Source organism: Asparagus officinalis, chromosome 4, assembly GCF_001876935.1.
Source record: "Asparagus officinalis chromosome 4, Aspof.V1, whole genome shotgun sequence".
In the NCBI taxonomy this organism is placed as follows: domain Eukaryota; kingdom Viridiplantae; phylum Streptophyta; class Magnoliopsida; order Asparagales; family Asparagaceae; genus Asparagus; species Asparagus officinalis.
In genome coordinates, this window is record NC_033797.1 from 129,355,279 (window position 1) to 129,361,817 (window position 6,539).

The 6,539-nt window shown below is 28.5% G+C and overlaps 1 protein-coding gene across 1 annotated transcript in view; it reads left to right on the top strand.

Moving 5' to 3' along the window:
* LOC109839291 (COP9 signalosome complex subunit 1-like) overlaps positions 1-6,539 on the top strand; it is a 43,992-nt gene that overhangs the window by 13,113 nt on the left and 24,340 nt on the right. The window lies entirely within an intron of this gene.

The following is a 6,539-nucleotide window of genomic DNA, read 5'->3' on the forward strand; positions in this document are numbered from 1 at the left end:
ATTCGAGGAGCTCGGGAATATCGACGCATGCAAATGAGTTCGAATAGTGATCGGTTAGATTAAAAACCTGCGCGCGTTGCCTGCTTGTGGGGGATTTTCACTTTTTCCTAGAGCTGTTTTGGTTTGTTTTCCCATTTTGTCTTGGGTAACCTCATTTCACTCTTAAAAAAAAATTTCTTTTTTAAAGTTTTTCATAATAATTAGTTTGTTAATGGTATGCAAATAAAAGCATCATGCTGCTCCATTTCCATATTGTTTTTTCAAATGAAAACATCATGTTGGTTTGGGAGAACCATGATATTTTTATTGGGCTAAAAAAACACCCCAAAAACAACAAACACCATATTTATTTGAAAAAACACATTTCAGGTGTTTTGCGTTTGGCATTGATTTGTTTGCGTTGCTTAGGATGTTAGTATAATAGCCTAAATATAATCTATAATATTATAAAAGAATAATTTATTAATTATATAATGCCGTTTAAATATATTATAATTTATATTTATATAAATAATAATATCACTATATTGAATTGTATTAAATAAAATATATTATATTAGAATATTAAATAATATTTTAATTTATTAATTTTTTAAAAATATATGCTGTTTAATATATTCACTATGATATATTCAAATATGTTTAATAAAATATTATTATTTTATTAATCTATTTTAGTAAACAATTTGATATTAATTTTTAATATTCTATATTAATTTTTATATTAAATATTAATTATTTTATTTTATATTAATATTTTATATTATAACTTAATTAAAATAATATTTAAAAAAAAATTATTTAAAAAAAAAGGGGGGGGCCCTTATAAAATTAAAAATATATACTATTTTATAAAATTGACATAAATTATAAAATGACTATCAATATTTATATATTTTACAAAAATAGTATATAACTAATAATATATTACTAATATAATATAATATAAATATAATTAACATATATTTAAATCACAATTTGATAATACAATAAAATTAAATGTTATGTTAAAGTTAAATACTATATTAAATCTTATTAAAATAAATTTAATTTAAATTATCAATTAAAAATTATAATATAATATTTTTATTATAATATACAAATAATTTTAATATTAATTTAATATTATAAATGCATTATTCATTAACAATATATATGCTCAATCTTCTATATATATATTATTATTGTATATATATTAATGTTTTAACTTTTTAATATTTTTTTTATCACAATATTAATATAATATATTAAATTATTTAAGTATAATAAATTATATTATATATAAATTATATTATAAATAATTTAATTGTAAAATATTTTAGTCTTTGTTTAATATAATAATAATATAATATAATATAATAAGAGTTGTTAAAGTATAATACAAAATCAGTTTATATATTATAATTATGCTATAATATTAAAGTAAAGCTGAAATATATTAAGATGTAATATCATATTATAATATTATATTTATCTATATAATATACAAAAAAATGTTATACTATTAAAAATAATTTAATAAAAACATAATATAATATAATAAATTATTATATCAATTAATATAATTATCTTATATTGTCTATATTATAATATTCAGCTAATATCAATAGGATATATTTATATTAGTTAATACAAAAATATGTTATAAACATATATGTTTATTTCGTAATATGATATTATTATAATATAATATATGTGTATGGAAATAGTCAAACTAAGTATTGCACCAAATGAAAATCAAATGCGTTTTTTCAAAAACCACTTTGGGATAAAACACAATTGCCATGGTGTTCTTTAAAGAAACATCACGGGAAAACTTCATAAAATAGTTATTCTAAACCCACCCTGTGTTGTTGGTTGCCGTGTTTGGTTCACATATTAAAAAAATTATGTGGAAATTAGTTCTACTTTTTTCATTTGCAGTATTTAACAAATAGGGAAAATTATTGCGTTATTTAGACTTTTTACACTTTTCTTATGGTTTAGTTTGCCGTATTGAAGTTTGTCAGGCTACAGTAATGCTTACCATCTCACTAAATGACCAAATTTATTTGTGACCGTTATGCTGTGGATAGGAATATAATACCAAAAGAAAAGTGTTAAAATAATATATAAAAACCTGTAAATTAACATGATTCATTATAAATACCCTTGCTGACATGGAAAATTATATGAAACACTACAATAACATGATTGCCTGTATAACCTGTTATGAAACTACACACCTGAGTAGCCAAAAAATTCATATGAAATTCTATAAAAGAAACCGATTCACTATAATAATAAACAACTCATTATGACATGAAATATCTTGAATCCAAACCTATAAATAATACGTATTAAACATTAACTCGTCTGAACTATGCACCTTAAATTAGAAGAAAATTCATAGAAACCTATAAATAATCTGATTCTCATAACAAACTCATATGATATGAAAAAATCAAAAAGTCTCAGACTACATTTTATATGTAGCGTTCATTATTATCACTAAAAGTCATCTTAATAGATCTTATTGCAAGTCCAGTAATCAATATAGGGAAAACCCCAATGCATTGTATGGAAGTTAGATTTAAAATTAATCAACTACGCTGCCTTAAATTTATACCAAGTTCGCGACTAGATCAAACACCAAAAAACACAATTCCAAAGACTTTCCCACTTGCTGCACGAATTAGCGAAGAAAATAGCAAAACTGCAAAGATCAAACTACAGTGAAGACCATGGCAAAAATCAAACACACAATGACCAAATTAGGCCTAGAAAATATTAAAATGCAAAAGATACCAAAATTTCCCCACTTCTCATTTGTGAAGAACACAAACAGCTCATAGGGCTCCAAAAGATATACTAGCTGTCATCTAATCTCCTAAACACAATTAAAACACAAATTTCATACCTAACCACAAAATCAAGAATAAAAAAAGTACCAAAGTTTAGGATCTTATGGGTAACTAGGCAACAAGCGCAAAAGCGTTGCCCCGGGGTGAAGAAGAAGACGAGGAAAGAAGGCGAACCAAAGGAAGCAAAGTAGTGCCATGAAGAAGGCTTATGAGAAAGAAGCAGCAAATTTCTAACTGGCAGGAGAGTAAGGCAGGTAACCCTAGCTTTATTTTTTTTCCAAGGGGTGCAGGTGGGGGGGCGGGAGGTGGCGGGCCTATATATGAGAGCGCGGATGGGTTTCATCTAATTTCGTTCATTTTGAGCCGAATATGGATGTTTCCCATTTTTGTTGATCTATAAGGGGTTTGCCTAGCCCATTTCCCACTTTTTTATTGTGAACCGCAACATTAAGAAAAAAAGTTCCTACCCATTTTTTTTCTGCTTTGCATGATTAGATTGTTAGCACGGCGGGAACATAATTCTTGGCTCATTTGCTGCAAACCAAACAGCTCCCTCAGGCCGTAACTACAAGCCTTTTATGCTGCCGGCTCTAGAAAATCATTTTAGTTATGCTTACTTTTGGCTATGCTAAAGTATACACCATTTTTAAATTTGATATCCACAATTTTTTCTTAGAGTCTTAATCAATTGGAACATATTTTCACAAGCAGGTAGAATAATGTTTAAAGTGCACAATTTTTCAAAAGCTGGAATATTTTAGTGGATAATTTGGAATAACTTTTGAAGTGCAATATGTTGATAAAATAATGTGGATAAAATTTGTGATAATCAAGAAGTATATTATTTATAAATTTTTGATGACTATAACTACTATTTATATTTTAAACTCTATTATTAATTAGATTAATTTAATATAATGTTATCATTAGTTGAATTACTTTAGTTAGAATACATATATATTGTAATAATTATTATAATATATTTTTTTATTTTATTTTTGTGAATTATTATAGTAGCAGTCTAACAAGGTAACGCTTTTTCTACTTCCTTCCTTTATAGCCCAAATCCTCTTGCTCTACTTATCTCAATTTTAATATTTTTTAACAAATTTATGGATTCATGACTTTTCTTAAATAAATATATAATTTTAATAATTCAGGTAAAAAGAAAACAACATATAAAGAGCCAGAGTAGAGGGCAGAAGGCCGGCCTATCTATAGCATCCAATCAGATGATATCATGACCATTAGATGAAGAGTGAGGATGGAGAAATAAAAAATAATAGAAATAAATAATAGAAATAAATTAAGGAGAGCTTCTATTTTCTTTACCAAGTAGTTCTAGCTTTGAAACTTGGAATAATTTGAGAGATTGAATTCTCACTTTACAGGAATGGAAAAATGGGGATAATTTTTTTACCCTTATCCCAGCTTCTATTATGCTTTCTACTTTTAGTTTACTAACATTAGTTCTAGTTCTAAGTGAGCTAAACGTTAAAATCCCATCGCACAATTTATCCTAGTTTAGCTTTAGTTCTGCTTCCACTAAACCGTAACCCCCCAACCCAAACCAATCGACCAACAAGTCACAATTCAATACCCTAAATTTATATCTTTTTTTTACTTAATATCCCTAAAGCATTTTCTGTACACCAAACTTTTTATGTAGGATGTAGTCCTTACAATATCTCCTATTTGAGCGCGAAAACAATGCGGAAATTCAGCCTCAAAAGCTGAGTTCAGCCTTTCCACCATTTTGATGGTACGCATTTGACTATTGATGATAAGAAGAGCTAATTGATGTCCAACATGCATCATCAAAATATTTTTATTCTATAGCGACTTTCATATCATCGCGTGCGGCTCTTGTCCATCAACGGCGTCATGGACATCATCGATGGTCGAGAGGCGCCACTCGATAATAATTACAAAATGATTGCATGATTTTTTTTAGATTTAATTTCAATTATTCATTATGTATATATCTGCCAACTCATTCAAGTTTCGGCGATATCTTTTTCCTAACATATTAGGCGGTTTATATCATTAAAGCAGATGAGGAAAAAATGAGGAGTTCATTAAGTTTTGATTTGCTGAGAGATCAAGTGAAGATTGTTGATCTTCTCTAAAGCCTCTTCAAATTCTCACTCATCATGCATAAAACATCTGCCGTAATTGTTTTAGCAAGAAGAGTTGTCCTTAAGATTGATTCTTTTTCACCATTCTTCATTGAGCTACGCTTATATCCTTCAAGGGACCGTTTGTTATTAACTAGCAAGAGATAAGATCTTTCTTGCTATTTTAAGCTTAATTGCTTATGTTGAGTTTTACTTTTGAACTCTTTGACTATACTCAAGCGGTGAATAAGAGTGGTACTACCTAGGCGCTAGCCGCAGTTACTCATTATGGGTTAGCCGCTTAATGGCCCTGGTCTTCAAGCTATATTACAAGATGTGTCTTATAAGCTTACTGAATCGAGATTTGTAATTCATTGTGAACTCTTACATAGTGAGTGAGCCCCTTCGGCGAGGAAGAAAGAATGAAAATAGGGATTGTCAATCCAAGCCAAACTATAAAAATACTCATGTCTGTTTCAGGTTGTTTGCTCTTTAGTTTTGGATTTTACTTTATATTGTTTATCTCTTTTTATTTATACTATCTCCACTACATGATTCCTGTATTAGCAAATAAAGCAATCCTTTTCACCCCCCCTCTGGCTTTGTATTTTTTAGATCTAACAAGTGGTATCAGAGCCTCGTTACTCATCTTTAGTCGACTTCGATAAATCTAGGCATTAGAGATGTTCAAGTATTTGATCTCGCCAAACAACTTTTTCTAAAAGACATGCAATCATACCAACCCCATTTTTTTATGGGACAAACTACACCTATTAGGAAAGCCGTACATGAAAGGTCTTTTTGTTGTCCATCCAATTTTAAAATTTAGGAGTATTGTTGAGACTTAGTTATAGTGAACCTATGACCATTGTAGTTGAGAATCATGTCACTTCTTAGAGAGAAGTGGGCACTCTGGTACAAAAAACTTATTCTTTAAATGCACAAGTAATGAATGCTCTTTATATCTTTAACTATTTGAAGATGTTTAAAATGTTAAAAAATTTTTCTATTGCCACAAAAATTCGGAAAACACTTTTGAAAAGCTTATCATGAAAAGCCGAACTTCATTAGCCGTAAATAGGAGAAACTTATAATGTTTGAGAAACTATGAAAATTTCAAATGAAGGGTTTGAGAGTATTCAAGATATGTTAACTTGCTTCATGGACATTGTAGCCAATGTCAAAGGCTGTTGGAAAAGGAATATGATGACAAGTGCAGCTTGTGAGAAAATTCTTTGCTTCTATTTCTAGAGACTTGGCGGAACCAATACGATATATGCACTCATCAACGAATTTGTAAAGTTTTTCTAAATTAAAGCTCTTGAAGAATCTTGTAGGCGATATCTTCTTCATTATAAGTGTGCTTTGAAGGAAAGAGAAGATGATTCGCGAAAATAGCCATAAGAAGAAGTTCGTATCATTACTTTTGAAAGTTGAAAAGAGAAAAATCAGAAGGCTAAGGTAAACATGGGTGTGTAGCTCAAGTTTTGAGAGTGTGAAAGTATAACATGTAGCATCAAATTATTAAAGGCATTCAAATTCTTCCTCAATCAAAAAGATGAAAAAATTATCTCTCTCT